Source organism: Mustela erminea, chromosome 3, assembly GCF_009829155.1.
Source record: "Mustela erminea isolate mMusErm1 chromosome 3, mMusErm1.Pri, whole genome shotgun sequence".
NCBI lineage: Eukaryota > Metazoa > Chordata > Mammalia > Carnivora > Mustelidae > Mustela > Mustela erminea.
The window spans coordinates 98107972-98133914 of NC_045616.1; the positions used below are offsets into that span (position 1 = coordinate 98107972).

The following is a 25943-nucleotide window of genomic DNA, read 5'->3' on the forward strand; positions in this document are numbered from 1 at the left end:
TGGAGGTTTTGCCTCTTTGCCAAGCTTGCTAGGTGAGTTTGCTAAACACAGTGCATTAACAAATACTCAATTATGATTGCCATGGGTTGCCAAACTGTGTCCTTAAGCTATCATTTTACATTCTGTATTTAGATAAAGTTTTACTTTTCCATAAAAAAGAATCTTTTTAGTTCATTTTTTGGATTGTAAAGTCACAGAAACAAGAGAAAACAGTGTTCAATTCTTCTTGCTTCCAAAACCATTAGAGTTGTTCTTACTTTCCTGCCTATGAATTTGAGGCAAGCAAGGTGTTAGGGGCTCAACTCTGTCTTCTCAAAATTCTTAGATTGAAGTCCTAATCTTTTTAATATCTCAGAATGTAGCTAGATTGTCTCTTGAAATGAGGTCTTCAGAGAGGCAATTGAGATCTCTAAAGATCCTAAGGACCCTAAGGAAGATCCCCACCTCGTCTGCCTGGTGTCCTTATAAGAACAACATGCATGTATAAAAAAGACCATGTGAGGACATAGTAAGAAGGTGGCCAATGCAAGCCAAAGAGAGAGACTTCAGGGGAAATGAACTCTATTACATCTTGATCTTGGACATTTAACCTCCAGAACCATGAGAAAATAAACTTCTTTTGTCGAAGCCATGCAGTCTGTTATGGCACTTTGTTATGGCAGCCCTGCAAAGTAATACACAGAATAATCACCCCTTCTGTTCAGTCTCTGCAGTAATTAAATGAAAACCCCTGCCAGAGCTCACTTTCTCTAGTGGCCTTAAAGGCGTGGACAAGACAAGAATGTATCTACTAAAGTCTTGACAAAAACAAAACAAAACAAACAAACAAAACACACTGGATGAATCCTTTATTTTCTTAAGAATGCAAAAGGCACCTGTGTATTTTTTGTATGTGAGCATTTTGTTGGTTTTTGTTTCTTTGCTATATAGCATATATAATTGATCCGATAATGTCAACTGCTTTGAAAACCACTCAGGTCTTAGAAATAAATTTGGAATGAATCAAAGGTAGATGAGAAATATGAATTCATATTTTTCATTCTACTTCAAAATGCAAATTTTCAACTTTTTAGGAAAATGGATAATGTACTGAGAAAAAAGTACTTTTTTTCATGACCCTTCTCAAGCTACCGATAGGTTATTCTCAATTGCCAAAGGTCCCTGTCTGTGTCTAGATTATCATTAGTAAATAGTTGTGAGGATTACAGAAAGGATAATATTGCTGTATTAAAGTATATTTAATGGCTTCCATAGAAGTCAAGAAAGACACAAAACACTGAATCTGAAAATTATTATTATTTTTTAAATATTTTATTTATTCATTTGACAGACAGAGATCACAAGTAGGCAGAGAGGCAGGCAGAGAGAGAGGAAGGGAAGCAGGCTCCCCACTGAGCAGAGAGCCCGATGTGGGGCTTGATCCCAGACCCTGAGATCATGACCTGAGCTGAAGGCAGAGGCTTTAAGCTCCTGAGCCACCCAGGTGCCCCATGATTCTGAAAATTATTAATCCAAGAAGTAGAGTAGACTTAAAAAAAATAAAGAATAGGGGCACCTGGGTGGCTCAGTGGGTTAAAGCCTCTGCCTTCAGCTCGGGTCATGATTCCAGGATCCTGGGATCGAGCCCCACATTGGGCTCTCTGCTCCGTGGGGAGCCTGCTTCTTCCTCTCTCTCTTTCTGCCTGCCTCTCTGCCTACTTGAGATCTCTGTCTGTCAAATAAATAAAAAATCTTCAAAAAAAAAAAAAAACTAGAGTATAAAAACCCAGTAAAATATTGTACTTGCTTCATGCATCTAATTTTTATTGCAAATATTTTATGAATAGGAAATATTTTATTTTCTATATTTTAAAAATACATCTCACAGGGTGGCTGTTCCTCACCTATATAAAATAAACTTCCTGTAGCAGTTTATTTTGTTCCCTATTGTCTTTTCTCTCTGGTTATCAGCAATAATGTTAAACAAGCTCATTAGAAATTACAGTGCTGTCACAGATATTTGAAGAACAAAGGTGGGAGATTGTGTTCTCTGGAGATTCCAGAATAAGTTTACAAAGTTAACTAAGTTAACTACCATAAAACAGTTCTAAAAATATATATAAAAGAGGATCTAAATTTCCCATTTTGTTACTTGACTTGTTAAAACTGTTTCCAAGCCCATTCTCATTTTTCACTTTAGATCTGCTTTTTCAACTTACTCCAGACCATGTGCATTTTACATATCCCCCAGGCAATTCAAAGCCAGTGTGTTTAAAATCAAATTAATTATCTTGCCCCCAACTTCTTAATCAACATCTTCTTTCCTCAGTGAGTAGTACCACCTGCTAGTTCCTTGCCCAAGCTCTCACTTCCTATCAGTTTCTCCTCTCCTATGACCCTTCCACACATTTCTAGTCTCTCATGGTCCCAAATATGTTGCCTCCATTTTCAGTCCCCCTGGTGTCTGTCCAAGGAAAGCCATCACCTCCTACCCGGATACTGAAGTAAGTGCCTTTGGGCCATCTTCTCCAGTTGATTTTTCCTCATTGCCCTCAGTTTGACATTTCTAAAATACTAGTCTGTTTATATCCAAAACCATTCACTGGCTACCAACTGCTCTTGACAATGTCTACCTCTTTGGTCTTATTTCTGGACACCTTCCTATTCCAGAAAATGCCCGTAGTCCTTTTCTTTTAAGATTTTGTTTATTCATGAAAGACAGAGAGAGAGGCAGAGGGAAAGGGATGAGCAGGCTCCCCGTGGAGCAGGATGTCCAATATGGGACTCAATCCCAGGACCCCAGGATCATGACCTGAGCCAAAGGCTGTCACTTTACTGACTGAGCCACTCAGGTGCCCCCATAGTCCTTTCTGAAGAAATGAACATGATAGTCTCTCTCACCTGTATTCCTATGTGCTGTCACAGATATTTGAAGAACAAAGGTGGGAGATTGTGTTCTCTGGAGATTCCAGAATAAGTTTACAAAGTTAACTAAGTTAACTACCATAAAAGAGTTCTAAAAATATATATAAAAGAGGATCTAAATTTCCCATTTTGTTACTTGGATCTCAGGTTCTATGTGATTTCTTCTGGGAAACCTCCCAACTACCCCCAGTCTCAATTAAGGTCTCTTCTTAGGTGTTGTCACAAAGACATATGTCTTATTCATGCATATTTACCCTATTTTAGCACTTTTCATACTACATTGCAAATGGCTTAACTTGGTCATGTCATCTACCAGTTTGAAGATGCCAGAAGACCAAGGCAGTTTTTATGTTGTTCATTGTTGTATGTGCACACAGCCTGGCATATAATAGGTAATTAATAGGTATTTATTAAATGAAAAGAAGTAATCGGTAAACAGAGATTACACTATTTCTGATGGACCTTTTATTCTGACTTCTTGTTTGGATATTTTAATAAAATAAGTGGTCGTTCAAATGTAGTTGAAAAATCCAGAAGTAACTTTAGGTGAAACTTTATCTAATTCCTCATACAATTCTCAAGGACAGTATAATGATAGGGAAGGAGAATTAAACGGTACAGATTCCAAATGGATCAGAATGTTGACTCATTAGGCCATTTCTGTTACTTAATAATAGAGCAAGTAAATAAGTGCCATGACTCACTGTTCTTCTCAAGTGTAATATATTTTTCCCAGTGGTTTCTAATTACTAAAGAGAAGTCAAGCCTTTTTCCCAGACTGTATGTATAGAAAGTGAAGGATAATTTAAATGTCTTGAAAAAATGGGAAAGAGATTTTAAAATGAATTGATAATAAGGATATATACACCTCTTGGTTTTTCTGTCCAGGAACAGTTGGGACTACTCCAAAGGAGTAAGGGGTTACTATCTGAGGGAAAGATCAAGCTGGAGGCAAGAGTTCCTTTATCCTTTATTGCTTTGACATTTAATGTTGGTCCAGTATTTTAGGACAGTCTTTGTACGTTGCACAGCTGTGTCTAGCGCAGGGGAGACTTGCCAGCATTAATGGCAATCAGCAGCACAAGGCATTCTGCTGACCGCACCTAATTCTTTTACACTGATTAAATATTTAAGAACAGAAAGGTTCTGCATTTAAAAACACAGTAAACCATGATAGTCCAAATCAAAAATTTTAAATTGTCATATATCTCCAAGACTTTACACTCATCATTCACCATTAGAATGATAAAATTTTCCTAAACTGAAGTGAGTTTTTAGATGCTTCCATTAAGAATGTCTAAAGTGGGGTGCCTGGGTGGCTCAGTGGGGTAAGCCTCTGCCTTCAGCTCAGGTCATGATCCCAAGGTCCTGGGATCGAGTCCCACATTGTGTTCTCTGCTAAGCAGGGAGCCTGCTTCCCCTCTCTCTCTGCCTGCCTCTCTGTCTACTTGTGATCTCTGTCTGTCAAATAAATAAAATTAAAAAAAATTAAAAAATAAGTAAATAAATAAATAAAAAGAATGTCTAAAGTGGAAAGAACTTCAGGCCAACCTTTCCTTCTTTCAGCCTTTATTCCCAAAGGATGCAATGAATATTGTGTGGGGTGTCAAAAACTAAAAGCAGTAAAAACTACTCTTTGAAGTTTACTACCAGGATCCAATGTCTCAACAGACCAAATGGGTGTGTACCTTCAAAGAAACCTGTACTCCTTTAACTCTTCCTAGAAGAAATTAAGGTACAGATGGACTTCTCTGGAAAAGGCTCTGTGCCTTGGTAATTTTTATGCCTTACTTTGTGGAGCCTACCCAGCCCTACCCATATATATCTTGCTTCTATCATTGCCAATGTCTTGGAACACAAACCTTGGAGAAACTGCATAGGTGACTTTCTTCATCTACTTCCCTAATAATGATTTATTCAGCCTTTCTATTTTATCTTGCTTTATCCTATCTTAAAAATTAGTATAACTATTTTAATATTTGATTTTAAATTATCTTTATAAGAGTACACTGAGCAAAACATGGTTCTTTAAATATATTTCATTAAAGTTATCACCAAGATGTCATCAGGACATTAAAAGGTAGAAAAACTTGAGAAGCAGTCTTTATTCTTGTTATTTAGTAAAAGAAACTTATTTCTAATGTCTGTTTTTACAAAATTCAGTTCGTGATTACTGCAGACCAACTTCTATTCAGCATACTATTGGAAGTCCTATCCACAGCAATCAGACAAGAAAAAGAAATTAGAAGCATCCATATTGGTAAGGAAGAAGTTCAACTGTCACTATCTGCAAAAGACATGATACTATACATAGAAAACTCTAAAGACTCCAAAAAACTTTCTGCAGTAATAATGCATTCAGTAAAATAGTAGGATACAAAATTATTACCCAACAATTGATATTTACATGTACCAGTAACAAAGTAGTAGAAAAAGAAATTAAGATAATGATTCTATTTGCACTTACACCCAAAATAATTAAATACCTAGGAATAAACTTAACCAAAAATGTGAAAGACCTATACTCTGAAAACTGTAAAACACTGAGAAAAAAAACTAAACACACAAACAAATGGAAAGATATTCCATGTTTGTGTATTAGAAGACAATATTACTAAAATGTCCATATTACCCAAAGCAGTCCACAGGTTCAATATTATTTTATTTAATTTTTTAAATTTTAAATTCTTAAATTTTAATTTAATTTAATTAATTTTAATTAAGTCCTTATCAAAATACCAACAGCATTTTCACAAACCAGAACAAATAATGCAACAATTTGTATGGGAACCACAAAGGACCCCAAATAGCCAAAGTAATCTTGAGAAAGAAAAACAAATCTGGAGGTACTGCAGTGCCTATAGTAAAGCAGTATGGCACTGGCATAAAAAGAGACACATAGATCAGTGAACAAAATAGAGAGCTCAGAAATAAACCCTCAATTAAATGTATCAATTCATCTATGACAAAGGAGACAAGATATATACTGGGGAAAAGACAGTCTCTTCAATCAACTGTTCTGGGAAAGCTGGACAGTTACATGCAAAAAATAAAACCAGACCACTTTCTAACATCATACAAAAAAGACCTACATGTGAGACCTGGAATCCATAAAAATCCTAGAAGAGAACACAGGCAGTAAATTCTCTGACAATTGCTATAGCAACAGTTTTCTAGATATATTTCCTAAGGTAAGGGAAACTAAAGCAAATAAATAAATAAATAAATAACTATTGGAACAACATCAAAATAAACACTTTGTACAGCACAGGAAACCATGAGTAAAACAGAAAGGAAACATACTGAAAGGATAGGGTTATTTGCAAATGATATATCCTATAAGATGTTAATATCCAAAATCTATAAAGAATTTCTAGAAGTCAACGCCAATCAATCAACACACACACACACACACACATACACACACACACCCTCGATTAAAAAATGGGCAGACGTTTTTAAACGGCATTTTCCCAAAGAAGATACATAGATGGCCAGCAGACACATGAAAAGATGCTCAATGTCTGTAATCATCAGGGAAACAGAAATCAAAACCACAATGAGATGTGACCTTACACCTGTCAGAATAGCTAAAATCAAAAAGAAAAGAAATTGCAGACATTGGGGAGAAAGTAGAGGAAAAGGAATGCTTGTACACTGTTGGTGAGAATGTAAATTGGTACAGCCACTGTGGAAAATAGTATGGAGGTTTCTAAAAAAATTAAAAATAGAAATATCGTGTGATTCAATACTTCTACTGGGTATTTACCAGAAGAAAGTGAAAACGCTAATTTGAAAGGACATATGCACACCTTTGTTTATGGCAGCATTATACAATAGCCAGGACACAGAAGCATCCTAACACATCATCAGTAGATGAATGGAGAAGGAAGATGTACACACACACACACACACACACACACACACACAGTGAAATCTTATACTGCCATAAGAAAAAGACAAGATCTTGCCATTTGCAACAGCATGGAGGACCTGGAAGGTATTGTGCTAAGTGAACTAAGTCAGAGTAAAAGAGACACATACCATATGATTTTACCCATATGTGGAATTTATTAAAAAACAAACAAACAACTGATGTGAATAAACAAACAGAAAGTGGAATCAGACCTGTAAACATAGGGAACAAACCGATGGTTGCCAGAGGTGATAGTGGTGAGGGATGGACTAAAATGGTAAAGGGGAGAAGGGGGTACAAGCTTCCTGGTTATGAAATGAGTAAGTTATGGGAATAAAAGGCACAGCACAGAGAATACAGTCACTGGTATTGTAATACTGATGGATGGTGACATATGGGAGCTACACTTATGGTCACCATAAGTATAATGTTTAAACTTGTTGAGCCAGTATATTTGTACACCTGAAACTAATGTAACATAGTGTGCCAACTACACTCCAAAAAAACAAACAAAAAAAGAACTATGGCCAAAACTCCCTGAGGAGAATGACCTTGAGAGGACACAGAGATTGAGCATAGGACAATCAAAAGAAGAGAAGAATTTTGTCACTCATTTAGTCTCACCTATGCTAACAGGGTTTCTTTGGCAATCTGACTACATCCTTAGTAAAAAGCAAAAAGGCTCATGTTTAAATGTCTCTGACTTTAGGGTGTTCTGTGGTTCAAAGAAGTAATTTTTCTACTTTTTAAAAAAATTTATTTGAGAGAGAGAGAGCGCGCAAGCAAGGACCTGAGCAGGGGGAGGGGCAGAGGTAGAGGAAGAGAGGGAATCTTATGCAGACTCCCCCAGTGAATGCAGAGCCTGATGTGAGACTTGATCCCAGGACCCTGAGATCATGACTTGAGCTAAAATCAAGAGTCAGATGCCCAACCAACTGGGCCACCCCAGTGCCTGAAACGTTTTTTGTTTAATTGTGGCCCACTTTAGTGATGGGGGATTAGTGGGAACTAAAAGTTCTAGTCCATCTACACAATTCATTCCTCCTTTTAGACTAAATAACACATGGATAACAAAGGAAAAAATCAATATTCAGTGTGAGCTTATACATGTGTACTATAAAATACCCTCTAAGCAAAAAAAAAAAAAATTATCACACTTATTTTGATAGTATGTTGACACTCACTCATCCGTACAAATTCAATTAGTACATCTACCATAAATGTGCATGTTATTAGCCATTGGTGAATGTAGGTTGAGGCGGTAGTATGTGGGTTGTACACATCTTCTCTAGCATTATAACATGAATGATTCTTATTTAAACCTTAATATGCACATATATTAACAACTAGCTATTTGAAATATAAGCCAAAATTACCATTAATGCAAATATTCATTAACAAATGATAACCAAATTATCTTCAACCACATGATCCTCAATAACCAAAAAATGTTTAGTAAATTAAATTGAGAACAATAAAGCTAAACCAACAGTAATTTATAAATATGAAGTGAAAAAAGCAAAAATTAAAAATAAAAAATAAACCACAAGATTAACGAAGTTCTGAGAACAAAGCATCCTGATTGTTTTCATGCCTATTACTAGCTTTCCAGTATTTTGAGCACTGAAGCAACTGACTACTTATAAAGTACCTCATTTCTTAAATTCTATGACGTGCTGAGTTGTTTATGATCTTCAAATATTAGTAATCTATAATAACTCACTTATTATTCAACTGGTGGAAAATCTTAGTTCTATGTAAAGGTTAATATATACAGGATTATACTTTTTTTGGTAATAAATGAAGGAAAGGATTTGCATTTGGGGATCATTTGGAAGCCCACCAGAAGTCTTTTCCAGAAGCACCTGGAGATGTGAACCATTCATTCTTTGGGAAACAGCTATTACCTCCTGTGGTGTGAGTTGAAAGGCTGATTAACTGCTGAGCACCAGAGTCAGGCCTATTGAAGGATGTCATCCTTCAAGGACTGGTATGCTGCTGAGAGATTCCAGTCTTTCATGGACTTTGAGCCAGATGGCCTCCAAGTCTCCCACTGACCCTGGATGTCCCCATTTATGACTGACGAGGAGATGTTGACACATGTTTCTGCTAAGAGTTTCAGCTACACATGTTGTTTCAAAGACAATACTCTTTATGTTCTAGAGAGAGATAACACTAATATGATTTGCTGGTTTCTGGGCTGTATCTCCAAACTGATACTCTGATGCCAATGAGAGTTTTTATATTCATTGTAAATTGGGAATGAGTTTCAGTGGATAAAACAGAAGTAAGGGCTGTTAGCAATCCCTTTCCAAGTATGCTAATAGTTTTTAGTCAATCCTCCTCCACAAGCCTTTTCAAACTAATAGTTAATAAAGGTGCCTTAATTTTCAGTTTGATGACGATATCAAAATCTGGTCAAAGAGCTGGATGGCTCTGTTGTGTTCCTGTCAAGATATTCAGATTATCTTTTATTTTTATTTTTTATTTCTTTATTTTTCCAGAGAATGCACACGGAGGTGGGGGGAGAGGCAGAGGGAGAAAGAGAATCTTAAGCAGGCTCTGCGCTTGGAGCTTGATCTCATGAGGGCATGACCTGAACCAAAATCAAGAGTTGGACGCTTATCTGACTGAGCCACCCAGGCGCCCCAAATTATCCAGATTATCTTAAAGAGCACCTCATGTGCTTGAAAAACTACCAAACTTGCCCTTTCCATATTAAAACCTTTCATGAGAACTTTCATTGTTTCTCTTGAAATGAGGAGGTTTGGCTTCAAAGATTTGGCATAAACACAACTTCATTTATCTTAACATGAGTGGTGAAAAAAATAGGCTATTTTGTAAGGACCTCTGTGACTTCCTGAACATTCTCTTTTCCAGGAGGACATGACCCTGAGTGAAGGACAGTGTCTCCCATGAGGCAGGAGGAAAGAAGGCAGGTGAGTGATATGGTTAAAACTCATTCTACAAAGCACACAAGGCTTCTGTCTCCATGGGTCACGATAAATTTTTTAACACAGACTTTGATTTCATCTCGATCTATCTAGGACAATGTTGAAATTAAATGGTATCCAAAGTCTAGGCAACAGTATCTTTGTCCTTGGGTCTGTGAAATTCCACAAGAAAAGTGCTCAGAAAGAGTTGCAAGAAGTGAAGGATTTAGGGAGTTTAGGAATTATTCAAACAAAACCAGTTAAATTTATAGGAATCCCCAATGAGGAATGCATTAAGAATGGGAGTTTTGAAATGAAAATTTTCCACATTATTTCAGAGGTCCTGCTTCCTGACTGAATGTTGCTTGTGTTTGCTCTTATAAATAATATTTCTTCCAACTGGCACCCTTAAACAGGATCCATTCAGACAAATTTCATGGGGCATTGAGCAATTCCGGTACCTTTCTCAATCAAAACTAAAGGTTATGTTATTCTCCTTATCCTTTCCTTTTGAGTGGCTACAAAGGAAGTTGTTGATATTATTGTTAATGTTTCAAAGAAAACTAGAGCTGTGAGTTATTTTCTTATGTGAAGCAGGGCGCCAGCCTTGGAAATGTCCTTGAAGAAAGGCTTTTTTAGGTGTCACTACTCTTTCTCACAGGGCAAAGAGTGGTAATAACAGTCTTTAGTTTTCCACTAGTTTGCTGTCCTTTCTTTGCTGTGTTAGGTTAGGTTATGGTTAGGAATCTCATTCTTGGGTGGCGGTGCACACAGCTAGTGTGACAATTTGGTTGGCCTGGTGTGCTGGGAGGCACAAGGAGGGAGCCATCGGGAAATGCCCATGATTTCCATCAACAAAGAAAAAATTGGCTAGTTGGCAACTGAGGGTCAAATCAATAATGATTCTTTTGTGTGGGCACAGTTGGAACAAAATGCCTTTCACCAATTTTAATAAAACCTCTGAAACATGATTGTAAAGGGGCATTGGGGAAAATCTTGTGACCTCTTTGGAACATATAAGAAGGACTCTCAAGATGACCTTTGAGTTCAGAGATGAAAGAGCCATCTCTGGGGGTGGCTCTTTCCAATGAGTGCAGACCTATATGCTCATTGACTGTTTCAGAAGGAAGGAAGAGACTTCAAGAGAAAAAAAAAAAAATAGAGGGCACCTGGGTGGCTCAGTCCTTAACTGTCTGCCTTTGGCCCGGGTCCGGATCCCAGGGTCCCGGGATAGAGCCTCCCTCAGCAGGGAGGCTGCTTCTCCCTCTCCAGCTCCCCTGTGCTTTTGTTCCCTCTCTTGATATCTTTCTTTGTCATAAATAAATAAAATCTTAAAAACAAAAGAAAAAAATAAAATTTATTGGGTAGCATGGGAGACAGAGTTGGACTCATATAACCCTGTGCCCTTTAATCCATGGGGTGGAAAGAGGCTAGTGTACTAGTAAAATAATCTTCAGTGTGGGATTGAGAAATTGGGGAAATAAGCACAGAGAGGAGAAGACTATGTTAGGGAATACTAAAATGTGAATTTCACTGCTAAGGTGGCATAATGGAGACTTCTGGATTATCCCAAGGGCATACTGGCACTCAGTAATAAAAAAACAAAGGGACTCTTTCTGACCAAAGACCTGGACAGATGGTAGGGGAAAGAGGTGTGGTTGCAAACAGCCCAAGGCTTTTCAGTATCAACTGTACCCACAGGCTTGAAAAGACTGACATTACCCATACAAAATGTGTATGGGTATGATCAGATTACCATCTGTCCTATTGTTGTCAATAACTACTCAGAGGATGAGTACAAACCAACCAAACGCCATAATAGCCACCTTTAGGGGAGGGCAGGTGTGCCTGGATTTTTCTATGGCCACGCAGAGCTGACAGGCAAGGGATTTTGCTGGTTTGGGGAACTTCTCGAGAAGCATAGAGGGGCAAGGGTTCCTATCCTGGAAATTTTGCCTTCAGGCCTAGCACCAAAGAAAGCATGTAGCCTATGGCACAGATATTGTCTAAATTTGGAGCTGTCATTCACTGTGCCTCAGGGGCCTGAGGGAGTTGGAACAGCCTCTGATTGCCCGCAGCAGCCCTTCATACTTGAGGGCCATTCCATCTGTCATACTTCAGAACTTTTCATCTGCAGAGGTCTGTGCTCTGAAGCCAAGCATGTGGCCTTTGCACTTCCTGGGGCTTCAGGTGGAGTGTCCTTCCGCCAACGTTCCCAGAACTTACCCCCTGCTGTCTCTGCTCTGATGATATCTCACCAAAAGCAGCCTTCTCTTGTCATTCTATATAAAATAAATCCTCTCAGGGCACCTGGGTGGCCCAGTTGGTAAGCATCTGCCTTTAGCTCAGGCCCTGACCTCAGGGTCCTGGGATCAAGCCCCACCTTGGGCTCTCTCCTAGGCGGCAGCCTGCTTCTCCCTCTTCCATTCCCCCTGCTTGTGCGCCCTCCCTTGCTGTCTCTCTCTCTGTCAAATAAATAACAAAATCTTAAAAAAATAAATAATAAAAAAATAAACCCTCTCTCTTAGGATCCCTATCCCGTTTCCATAAATTTGTTTTTCTCCTTGGCCTTTGCACCATCTGTTACTTTATATATTTACTAGTTTATTTGCTTGGCCTATTTCTTGCACCACTAGAATATAAGTTCCATGAGGGGAGGGATAATTTGTCTGTTTTGTTTACTGTAATATCCTGCCACTGGCATCTTGTGACTATTTGGAAAATGAATGAATGGGGCCATAAGTAAAACCTTTAATTCTTTCTGATCTGTCTCAATTGACTCAGACCTGTGGGCTGCTTGGGCCCCAAGGGGGAACAACAGATGTAAAGGGCTTTTTTTTTCTTTTTTTTGGCAAAGTGTATAACCTAAACTAATCTATAGACCTAAGCAGCAAAGTGAAAGGTCTTCGCTCTGAGAAAGACAAACTGTTGTCAGGGTTTCCTACTTATCTTTCCAAGGCAGGGTCCTACCACGTCCAGAATTTTGTGCTTGGAGTGACCGTGACAAATTTCTGGTCCTCAGTGAAAAAGAAACAGGACAACTGGGTCGTCATACATGCCCCTGGCTCATGCCAACATCCAGTCATGATAGACTTGTCTCTGGATTTTAAGGTCTTTAAATCTTCCTTTTACTGTCCCTCGATTTAAGGTTTTGAAACCAAGGCAGCCAATAGAGCTTAGGAAATATTTATAGTTATCTTAAAATTGTTTATAGGAAGATGCATAAATGATTGTTCGCCCTTCTGTTCCATGGTTTCTGAGTATCATCTTCTATTCCAAGGGCTTTGATGGCAGTTATGCTCATGCTTCCATGGAGGAAACTTGTCACCCATTAGAAAAGATTCTCCAAACATCAGTGGGCTTAAGGACCACCCAAAGTAGTACTTGAACTCTCTAGTTCTCTTCTTTGTAACTCTGAATTCCAAATGTCAGAGACAATAGATTTGAGCTGGGTTTGATGACTTAGTGCAGGATTCCTGGACAAGCTTAGCTTCAACATTAATACAATGGAGATCAATCCATCAAGTCTGTGAAAACCTGGTTACCCATCTCCACATTAGAGATCTGGTAGGAATTTAGAAGAGATTCATGGGATCCTTAGAAAGATGAGCTCTCTGGTCTCTTGTCAACTTTGGATCAAGAAAAGGAGCTAAGATAACTTTTCAGATTTCTTAAAATAGGCTGGTCTTGGGACGCCTGGGTAGCTCAGTTGGTTAGGAGTCTGCCTTCAACTCAGGTCATGATCTTGGGGTCCTGGCATCAAACCATATGTCAGGCTCTGCACTCACTGGGGAGTCTGCTTGTTCCTCTCCCTCACCCCCCACCCCCGCTTATGCTTTCTGTGTCTTTCAAATGATTTCTTTTTTTTTTTACAAAAAGAGGCTGGTCTTTAAATGGTGTCTCCACCAGCACCAGGATGCCCTATACAAGTCACAGCACCCTCTATCATTAGCAAGCACATCATAGCCTCAGTCAATGAATATTCTGGAGGCAGCTCATACAGGTGTGTGAGAGCACGTTATTAACATTTCGGGAAAATTGGGAACTGGTTGATCTAACATCACTGGCTTAGAAGGGGCCCTGGTGGGAGGGAGTAAGTAAGCCACTGAAATAAGCCTTCTCCAGCACTCCATGGAGCTAGTTCTTAAACATTCACCAGCACTCCACTAGCCTGCAACATCCCTCAACATTACAGTAAGCCCTTTGCCTTCCTGGGTTGTGTGTGTCTGTGTGTATGTGTGTGTGTATGCGGACATGCTTTAAAATATTTTGTAAAAACAAAAAGGATAAAAGTATCCCAGAAAATGGAGATGAAAGTCACCTGACCAAGTTCAAGCACCTTACAGACAATGGACTATTCATTCATGCTGAGGAGCTGGAGTCTAACCTTCCTTCCGCATATTCCAAGTATGACACCAGCAACTTTCCAGTCTTAGACCAGCTGTTGACTCTCCCCATAAATTGTGGGGATCCAAGCAGAGAGTTAACTCCTTTATGAAAGCATGTCAGTGGCCATGAGGCCATATACAATATATGTTTTATGAACACATCTAAAAAAGAAACAGTCATCAGAAGATCTGGCTCCTGTACTAACTTTCACTGTAGTGTTAAATGTTTGCCAAGATGTTAAGTTTCCTCCTCTTCAGATTTTAAAAATCTCATTATAGTAGTGACACCCAGCTTTACTAAAAGAGAATGTATATGATCATATCAATGGCTCCACCACATGAGATAAAGACAATCTCCCTAGAACTTCAAATATTCTTGTGGAAATAACACATGCATTGTTTATCCTACCTGAGAACCACCTCTATTTGAATAGCAGCCTAGAAAGATATTAAGAGTACAGGGTTGGGCCCCTGAAGCAGGGTCTGTTGACATTATTAGGTGTTGACTCCCCAACTCCCAAAGTTCTTTTAGCCATGAGAAGGAAAGAGACACCTCTTGCTCTATAAGGAAATCCTTTTCAGTCTGTTGCCTAGTGATTGCCTAGTTTATGCCTTTCTGCTCTAGGGTACTTAATATAAGGACACTAGAGGATCTTCACCTGGCACCAGGGGCTCAAATGCTTCTGGAAAAGCAGCTTTGCAATTGAGATGAGTAGATATGAATTAATCATTTTATTTATTTTTTATTACAGATTTATTTATTTATTTATCTATTTGAGATAGAACGAGAGAGAGAGAGAGAGAGAGAGAACAAGCAGGGGGAACAGCAGGCAGAGGGAGAAGCAGACTCCCTGCTGAGCAGGGTGCCCGATGGCAGGACTCAGTCCCAGGATTCCGTGATCATGACCTGAGCCGAAGGCAGACACTTAACTGAGTCACTCAGGTGCCGTCTTTAACTAGTTTAGAAAACAAATCACTCCAGGATTCATGGCAACAGCTATTCAGTTTACCAGGAAAGCCCAGCACTACTAGATTTTCTTCCTCTCCGGTCAGTCCGTAATCCAGAGTACTAGGATATTGCTACCTTTCCTCAAATGCAGGAAAATAGGAAGGTTCCATGACCTGAAAATCTCAGCTCTGACAACTCAGGCTGGTTTCAGAGGAAACTTCCAGTGGCTGAAACCAGTTACAATACGCATAACATGTCTGTTGTACTTTCGGACTTAGTCCTTTCCTCAAGGTAACATTTGGGTTCTTTCCTCTCCTTGCACAGGCTGCTACCTCTGCTTAGATCTCTTCTGCTCACCTCCATCTTCACTTGGCCAGTTGCTCCCCATATTATAGTACTCAGCTCATTTGTCACCCCATGTCTGAAGGCTCCCCTGGGCAATCCTCATCTCCAGCCTGGGATAAGGAAGGTTCCTCTGAGTTTTTATAGTAATTCTTTATTATTGCCATCACACCATAGGCCATAACATGCAATATAACCTCTGTATGATTAATCTCTTTCTTATAGCAGTGGTTCTAAATTTTGGTTGCATGTTAGGATGATCTAATACATAACTCTATATGCTATGCCATGCTCACCACTACTGTCTCTCACCATACAACACTATTACCATATCATTGACTATATTCCTTATGTTGTGCCTTTCATTCCCAGAATATTCATTCTATAACTGGAAGCCTGTATCTCCAACTCTCCTTCAGTCCTTTTGCCCATCCCCCTTCTCCTCTCCCCTCTGGCAACTATCAGTTTGTTCTCTGTTTATGGGTCTGATTCTGCTTCTGGTTTGTTTATTCTTTTTTTTTTTTTTTTTTTTTTATTTCACATGTATATAGAATTACATGGTACTGTCTCTATTACTCTGACTTATTTCACTTAGCATAATACCTATCCAGCCATGTTGTCTCAAATGGCATGATCGCATCCATTCTTAAGGGTGTATAGTATTCCATTGTGTGTGTGTGTGTGTGTGTGTGTGTGCATGGGACACTGATATTGCTTCTATATCTTAGCTATTGTAAATAAGGCTACAATAAACACTGACATGTATATAACTTTTTGAATTACTGTTTTTGTTTCCTTTGAGTAAATACCTTGTAGTAGAATTACTGCATCATATTGTATTCTTACTTTTATTATTTTTTAGAAACCTCCATACTGTTTTCTACAGTGGCTGTGCCAATTTACATTCTCACCAACAGTGTACAAGCATTCCTTTTCCTCTACATTCTCCCCCGTGCTTGAAATTTCTTTTCTTTCTTATTTTAGCCATTCTGACAGGTGTAAGGTCACATCTCATTGTGGTTTTGATTTCTGTTTCCCTGATGATTACTGATATTGAGCATCTTTTCATGTGTCTGCTGACCATCTATATATCCTCATTGAGAAAATGCCTATTCAGGACCTCTGCCCCTATTTTAATCGAGGTGTTTATTTTATTTTATCATTATTATTATTATTTTTTGGTGTTGACTTGTATAAATTCTTCACAGATTTTGGATATTAACCCCTTATAGGATATGTCATTTGCAAATACCTTGTCCAGTCAGTAGGTTGCCTTTTTGTTTTATTCATGGTTTCCTGAGCTGTACAAAAAGTGTTTATTTTGATGTAGTTCCCATAGCTTATTTTTGCTTTAGTTTCCCTTACCTTAAGAAACATATCTAGAAAAATGTTGCTATAGCAAGTGTCAGAGAATTTACTGCCTGTGTTCTCTTCTAGGATTTTTATGGATTCCAGGTCTCACATGTAGGTGTTTAATCCATTTTAAGTTTATTTTTGTGTATGATGTTAGAAAGCAGTCTAGCTTTATTCTTTACATGTAGCTGTCCATCATGGTTTTTTGAAAAGACTGTCTTTCCCTCAGGGTATATTCTTAGCTCCTTTGTCATAGACCATAGTGTTTTCAAAGCTCTTCCATCTTGTAGCATGGATCAGTACCTCACCTCTTCCTATGGCTGTTACCAAACTGGCAACTGCTAAGTTAGTATAAATAAGTGAAAAGATCACACTGTTGTCTTTGTTTGACAAGTTAAATCCAAGCATAGCAAAGGATAAGATTTAAAGAAACAAATAGCAAGGAGTAAAGCATCACTGTTTTCCCAGGGGACAGCTGAATACGCCTCAATTTCTTTTTGTCTCAGAACCAAGAGTTTACCTGGCCAAGGAACCAGATTCTTAGTTTGCCAGGCGTAGTGAAAATATGCCCTTCTTTTTGCCTTCCAATCATTTTGAACGCTTTTCCTAAGAGTAGAGGTTTCCCAACGTTACCAGTTCTCACCTCAAGGTAGACATCTAAACTTTGCTACCTCCCTTGCATCCTCAGGTCAGGCGTGGGACCTCCTCTACCAGCCAGAAGCATCCTTGCCCAAATTCCTGTCTGAACAGTTTTGGATGCACTCCACTCACTGCAGAAATACCCTGTGCAGGAAGAGATTCTAGGGGAAGCTTCCAGAGCTGGCATTGGAGGTAGTAGTTGGAGTGATGCAGTGGTGGGCTGTTCCCCTGGGGCAGTTTTGTCATCAAACTGGGGCATCACCCCCAGTTTCAGCTTCCAAGTCTGGTCCTCTCGAGAGGCCCCCCTGGAGAGTCTGGGAGTTAATCATGATCTCCAGTTAATTCTTTTTCTGCTTAAATTGGTTACAGTGTATTTCTGTCAAACAAGAAGAGGATTGCTATCATGGACTCTACCTTAGAAACCCTGAACTGGTGCTGAACTGTAAGGAGACGCTTGCCCCAAATTCACTAATTAACTTTAGGGCCATACCAATCTCTTTTGCTTGCATGGCTCAATTTGACAAATTCTCTCTGTCACTCAGAGTATAAAAAGTTTCACAGGTGCAGTCTGAATGATTGTGATTGTGACATTTGACACTAATAAAATAATAATCCCCCCAACAGTATTTTGTTGTCTCTGCAGAACACTCATTCTGAATCCTGATCTTTTTACCAAGTCCACCGTGCATGTAAATTCAGGTGACCTTATTTCTTTACCACCCTTCCTGACCCACTATTTTTCTCACACACAGGGGCTTTAAAATATGCTGTCTAATAGCTTTATCTGAGTATCAGTGATGGATAGAAAATTTTGAGACACACAAAAAAACCCATAAATCTGTGATTTTTGACCTTGGTATGGACATGTTATATAATTAATAACATCTGATAAGAATGTATTCAACTGCTGATTTTGATAATATTCCTTCTTATACTTTTCTGTGTAAAAACACTCTCAGATTCCAGTGGGCAATCTAGAAGGCCTGCAAGAACATTGTTTTTGTGATGCTAAAGGTAACTTCCATGCAAGAACCTGTCAGAACATGGAAGTTATGTCAAAGCCCCTTCTCTCTCTACCCCACTTCATCTTCAAATGAACTACTGCACAGATCCAGCTTTAAGATACCATGTTTTGAGTTTCTGAGAGCACTCTGGAATGAAATCTGAAAGGAGAGAGGTAGCACTTCAATTGATATTCTGACATTTCTCCTCCATCTACCTGAGATTTATTTTATTTCGGCATATGGGAGACTACAGAAAATATCACAAATATTAATGGACCTTTCCAAAAATATACAGAAGCTGATGATACAGTAGCTCAAATACACATGGTGTATACATACACCATATGGACCTAAGAATATACCTGTGACCATACCATTCTAGATTGAGAAACCCTAGCCTGAAGTCTTAGTACCATGCATTTTTAAGGTGACATGTGGCCATTACAAAAAGAGAGAGACCTTGCTGTCATAATATTTATTCATAAGGGTTGTGGAGAATTATATTTTTAGGCTAAAATTTTTCCCAGAACATATGGTCTCATATGTAAAAATAAAACAAATAAAAACCCATCCATGAAAATGAATCAAAATTAAAGTATCCTAAGAACAAGAATTTGCCATACTTAAAGAAGATTTTTTAATACAGCTCTTTGTCCTTAACAATGTTTAAGATAATACAGATATGTAAGACATAAATGGGAGACCAATGAGAGCCAAGTAGCATATGATTTCATTGGCATGAGTTCCCAAAGGGGTCAGACTTGAAACTGACCAGCAAGAGATCAATTTGTTAGCAAATCATTCTGAAATCTTAAGTTCTATGGTAAAGTCCATGGCCAAATGGTAAATTAATACTTCAGGCAACACACTTTTGGAGAAATCAAAAACCATCTTCTGAGTCTCTCTCCAATTCAACTTTTCCAAACTGTACATCTATGAGCATTTAACATGCTAGTTGTACAGGCTTAAATCCACCTCAATCCTGGGTTTCCATCCAGTGTAACTTTTATCTACAATAATGACTAGTTGAGCACTATAGCCTTTTAAAGGGTTACTGTGATAGAACTCTTTAATTACTCTGGTTACCTCATGAGCTCTGTCTCTGGGGATGAGTGTGTTTCAGGCGTGGAATAGTGTTGAGGGGGAAACATTCCCATGAGCTCAAACTGGACATAACTTGTTTTTAATGCTTAACGTAAACATCTAGCTATATTCTCATTAGCAATTCCACAAAGCAGCATAATGCCTCCTATTCTCATTTCCGCCTATTCCCTCCTCTGAGCTTCCAGTTTGACTGACTACGTTGTTCCAACTCCCACTCACAGCCTGGTGCACTATGCAGTTTCCCCTACACTGGCAGTAGCCTCCCTGTTTGACCACCTTGCCTCCTCCTCCTGCTCCTTCGAATCCTTCCCGTTAACCATTTCTTGCAGGAGGACAGACAGTAACATTTCACAACCATGGCTCCCAGCACCTATTAAACTGAAGGATAAGAGACTGGCTTGCTAGTAACAGCAGAAAGAATTGAAGAATGATCACTTAATAACTATTTCTTTTGGTTTTGTAATCCATAACCTCTTCCTAGAATCTTGTCATTTACTTGTGTCTTCTCTATGAGAAGCCCAAATCTTCCGTATTTCCTGCAACATCGTATTGCCATAACTTATTAATGGAAAAAGTTTAAAAGGTGTGGAGTTATTATTTTTGGTTTTATTTTTGAAATGACTCATACCTAAGCCATTTGTCAACTCTGTGACCTGATTGTCCCTTTCTGAGAAATCACTTCCATTTAGATGAGTCTGTCTAAATCATTTATTTGTATGGTTGCTGACTATTATTACAGGTTCTAAGACTATAACAATAACTTCTCATTTATAAAAGCTCAAGAGATCTCTCCCAGACCCTTCTTCCTCCCTGCAGCCTCCTGGTAGGGTTTATGTCAGCTCTCAGTGACACTACAACCAAGGGAAATGATTGGACAAAAGGTAGAATTATTTATATTTGAAACACTACAGATGTTAAACATCTACACATAAGCAGCTACTTAAATTACCATTTAAAATTAGGAACAACTTCCTTTTTTATTTTTCAAAACAGGAGATTGACATCATCAGTAGTATCTAGGAAACTGTATTAAAATTTTAAAAAGTAAATCCTTGACAGCTCTGAAGTTTCTCATTCAACTCAGTTGAGGGTGCTTCTGTCCTAGAGGAATTCCTCACGGTTTTTTGAAAAGGGAAGGCTAAACAGAATAAGGACAGAATAAAACAGGGCAAATTTAAGTCATATCTTAGGTACTGAAATCAGGAAAGTGAAGAACAACATCAGAAAGGTCTCATAGAAAGTTGTGTGCCCACAGACCCACCTCTGCCTTCCACTGGCTCTCCCACTAAAGACACATTTATTTCCAGAAATGTGCATCCAAAAACGAATGTCAAATAAGACTTTGGCTAACCCAGCTGCATTTCATTTAGCACTACACAGGGGCAATATGCGTCATCAAAACTCCCAGTGAGGATCTTTTCTTTAAGGGGTCAAGCAAGAATTGGACAGAATCAGGTAGGACGACATTCCCCAGAGGACTGAGAAAATAAAGGCTGGGAAGGCAAAGGTAGAAGGGCAGGAGTATGGTCAGAATCGCCTCTGAGCATCAAAGATGATCTATTCCAGTTGCAAAACTTTTCAGCAGTAGTTTTCCATTCCCTGTGGCAATTGCATCTGTGTAACACAATCACTATGTTCTTGCTCAAGCGAAGGTGAGCAAAAACACCCTATTAGCTCCTCTGGGCTTCCTTTGGCAGGTGCAGATGGTCTCCAACATGCCCTTTTCAGACACAGAAAGAATAAGTCCTTATTAAGAATAAATTCTTATAAGCATTAACACTTCTTTGGGTTCAGTAGGGACATGTATTTATTGTGACTACAATGAAGTACTTGAGAGTTAAACTCAATGAAATGGATTTTGGTACTGAAAAAATATGCTTTTTGACTTATATAAACATCAAAGAATATGTAGCAAATGAAGATCAGGGTAAAGCAAAAGAATGGCAATTCTTCATGGGCTATGCCCTCGTCACAATTTGAAGCCCTTTACCTTTATCAACTCATTTCGTCCTTTCAGTAACCCTATTAAGATGGGTTCTATGATGATACCATTTTATAGATAGTAAGGATGCTGAATTTTCTCATCAAGAATGTTGTTAAAACTCAAGAAAAAGCCATAGGAATGTTTGCTGTTTTGTTTTGTTTTGGTGGTGGTGGTGTTATTTTTGTTGTGTTGTATTAGTTAGCAAGCACTTGTATAAAATTTACAGCACGGCAGGTACTGATCTAAGAATTTTCTAAGTATGACACTAACTAACTCATTTACTCTTGATGATGACCCATGAACTAGATCCATTTATTAGAACCATTTTGAAATTGTGGGCTCTGAGGTCAAGCAATCTACCCAGAGTCATATGACTGTTAAGCTAGAAGAGTGGTGCCTTGACCCCAGGTAGTCTCTTTTGAATGTGCAGTGGGAAAAAAGTGCAAGCAGGTAATGCTTAAACATTTCTTGAATACTTAGCTAATATGCTCAGTTTATTGTGGGCTCTGAGGTCAAGCAATCTACCCAGAGTCATATGACTGTTAAGCTAGAAGAGTGGTGCCTTGACCCCAGGTAGTCTCTTTTGAATGTGCAGTGGGAAAAAAGTGCAAGCAGGTAATGCTTAAACATTTCTTGAATACTTAGCTAATATGCTCAGTTTATTGGGTGTATGTGTGTGGAAGGTGTGGGTCATGGGAAGGAGAGGTTGAGGAGGGGAAGGTAGGTGCTTATCCTCTCTCTCTCTCTATCTCTCTCTCTCCCCTTCCTAGACCTTGCCAAAGACTCTGTTATACCTCAAGACTAGTGTGAGAGCTCACGCTTTTTCTTATGGATGTTACTGTCTAATATACCTAGTAACGATGACAGATGAATCCCTGGGGATTGGAAACTGAGATATGAATGAAAAGTCAAAGTCAATTTCAAAGCTAATAGCTAAAGTTAACAGTTCAGATTTTAGTTTAATCAGTAATCATCATACTTCTTCACATTGAGCAACAAAACCAACTAAAAATACACTAAATTTCTACTCAACTATCTAAGCATACATTTCCACATAACTCTTTAGACAGTCTGAGTTTCACATAAATCCAACCTGGAAACAACAGCTTCATAAAGAGGAATTGCCCCTAGGCCAACACCAACACCACCCTTGATTCCCATGCAAGGGAGGGAAATTGACATTCATTGATGAAGTTTTGAGCATCTGGAAAAGCCTTTGGCTGAGAGGCTTTGTCTCATTAATAAGAGAACCTAAAAATATCTCAAGTAGAAGAGAAGTGGAATCTGGTGCTTTGAGAAAGAAAAGAAAGTAAACAAACCTGAGAGGAGGAAGTTGATTCATCCAAAGAGAGAGGGTGAGGTATTGGGGGTTCTTCAGATGGCAGGGAGCATACTCCACTTCTTCCTAATTCCTTTGGGCAACAAGACTGCAAATAGGCAGGTGTGCTTGGCTCTGACTGCTATGTATAGGCCAGAAGCTCCCACAAATCTTCTATTAAAACTTAGTGCTCCACCGAAAGAGCCACAGGTCTTCGTATGGACCCATACACATGGGCACAGAACAGAAAAATGGCAGCCGTAAAGAACATAGTGCTCCCCAGCTTCTGGCGAGTAAAATCCCAGGGGTACCTTGGCAAACCTCAGAGAGGAGAGGGAACCATTGTTCCTACCAATAACTGAGACCGAATTTCTGGATAACAGTGACAGTAGGGGCCTGAGTCAGATTTGATTTTATTTAAGGAAAAAAATACTATATTTTATACATTCTCATGAAGTTAGACATGGAGGTAAATTGTACATTCTCTCTCATACCTTTTGATTGTCTGGTATTTACCTGTTTAGTAATAGTTTTACTTGGTTTAGTAATAGTAGTAGTAGTAATAATAATAAACCAATTTCTCATGTCCTTTACTCTGAGGTAAAGTTGTAAATACTTATAGAACCAGGATAAGTAAAATGACTTAAACTCTGGTGTGGTCAAATCTGATACTTGCTCACCAAAATCCATGCTTCCCTCTTCTTCCTGGGTATACAGACAGAATACCCTTCCCAGGATTCCCTACAATTACTGTGGCCTCACAACTAAGTTTTAGTCAATGAATGTAAGAAGAAGTTAGGTGCATCATTTGCAGATAGGTAGCCCCCCTTATCGGTGGTTTTGCTTTCCACGGTTTTAATCATCCAAGGTCAGCCCTGGTCTAAAAGCAGCTGGTCTTCCTTCTGGTGTGCTGTCAGAAGGCCAAAAGTAGCCTCATGTTACATCACAATGCCTATGTCAGTCACCTCACTTCATCTCATCACAGAAGCATTTTGTCAGCTCTCATCATCACAAGAAGGAGGAATATAGTACAATAAAATATCTTCGGAAGGAGAGAGAGAGAGACCATATTTATATAACTTTTATTATAGTATATTATTGTACATGTTCTTATTATTAGTTATTGTTATCTCTTACTCTACTTAATTTTTAAAATAAACTACATCATAGGTATATATGTGTTAAAAAGTGTGGTATGTATAGAGTTCAGTACTATCTGTGGTTTCAGGCATCCACTGCAAGGTCTTTAAATATATCCCCCATGGGATGAGGTCGAGAATGGAGACTACTCTTTAGGTCATTATAAGCTTCCCAAGTACATATCTCCATGATCTCTTCTAGTCTGACCGTCTAGAAAGGGGATGATCCCAAATCATCATAGTGGGAATCTACCCTTCGAAGATATTGGAGGCTTTGTTAGTCTTTATCACTAAATGACCTTGAGTGACAAAGAATGAGCAGAATCTCTGCACGAACAAGAGCACTCACAATACTTGAATAGGCAAGAAATTTCTTTTGTGCTAAGCCACTGAAATTTTGGGGTCTATTTGTCACAACAGCTAGCCTGTTTCTAACTCAAAAAACTAGGGTGGCTGGAATAGCAGCTATAAAAGCAAACTAATTCCTTCTCACCTACATTCATGACACAATCATGTCCTCTGTAAAGAACATCTCTCAAAATTGTAGAAAAGATATAAGAAAATGGTAGCTTAAAATCCATTCTAAAATTCATATTTAGGCTACCTATAAATGTGTTTTGTTTGCTACACAGAGCATTCTATTTTTTTTAATTAGTTGCCAACATTTATAAGTGGGGAAATTTCACACAAAAATCTGGATTTTCGTCTTCTGAAAAACTTGATAATCTAGCCAAGTTGGGCTTTAGTCTCCCTCTTATGGAAGCTATGCCCCCTCCAGACCCATATGACTTATTCTGGCCATCTTCCTTCTTATGCATTACTTACTTGGGCTTTGAATGCAATTGAATGTTCCTGTTGAATTATCATAAAGAACTGGGGATTTAAAAAAATATGCAATACCAACTAGACTATACTTAGAGTGAGTAACGATTATTTTAACTATTTACATGCTACATCCTTGGCTTCTTTTGATGGGGCTTATAGAACTAGTCATATAAAATCTATAACTGCATTTGTTGACCTGGTATTACTGACAGTTTTTACCCTCTGATTGTATCTCTTAATATTCCCAATATAAAGTCCAACATAAAATCTCATTCAGAATTAACTCACTAGAAAATAATTAATAACATCCTTCCCACAGTACGATAAGAACTACTCATCTATCATTTTCTCCATTTTGCCTTTGGCTGTTAAGAACACATAGCTATATTTCTGCTTCAAGTATACTGCATGGGAAGTTATGATTTAAACATGTATATTCAATTTTTCTCCTTTTAATGCTATTTTGTTTTAATATATATTCTCATTTATAGTTATTTATGTACTTAAAAAATTCATCTATTTCATGCGTACATTTCTTGTAGCCTATCTCAAATTCTTTGTGAAGTTAAATAGAGTATAAATAAATAACTATGGTTAAATTAAACATTATAGTTAATGTTTAATAACAGTATAAAATTATATCAGGAGAACATAAAGTTTAATATTCATAAACTATAGGCCATATCCATTTGAGATATAACATTTTTTTTGCTTTTGTTTCTTCACTAGGGAATTATTAATAAGTAATTTCTTAGTATCTTTTCTAGGTGATTTGCTATCAACTAGAGGGGCACACTTAATTTGCTTTTTATTTATTTTTATTTTTATTTATTTATTTACTTATTTATTTAAGATTTTATTTATTTATTTGACAGAGAGAGATGACAAGCAGGCAGAGAGGCAGGCACAAACAAAGGAGGAAACAGGCTCCCTGCTGAGCAGAGAGCCCTGATGCAGGGCTTGATCCCAGGACCCTGAGATCATGACCTGAGCTGAAGGCAGCGGCTTAACCCACTGAGCCACCCAGGCGCCCCTTAATTTGTTTTTTAAAATTCACATTAAATAGCAACTATCACATACAGATAGATTCTTATATTTATTTGGTCATTCATTCAACAAGGTATTTATTGAACTTACTTTACACC

At 38.3% G+C, this 25943-nt stretch overlaps 1 protein-coding gene and 1 long non-coding RNA gene across 5 annotated transcripts in view; one reads left to right on the forward strand and one right to left on the reverse strand.

The window, feature by feature from the left end:
• The window catches only part of LOC116586637, a 228083-nt gene extending 217769 nt beyond the window's left edge, over window positions 1–10314 (forward strand). Inside the window, exon 4 of the long non-coding RNA XR_004284092.1 lies at window positions 9701–10314. This is a non-coding gene — a long non-coding RNA (uncharacterized LOC116586637). The remainder of the gene's footprint in view (window positions 1–9700) is intronic.
• CCDC192 (coiled-coil domain containing 192) overlaps window positions 1–25943 on the reverse strand; it is a 194650-nt gene that overhangs the window by 103152 nt on the left and 65555 nt on the right. The window lies entirely within an intron of this gene.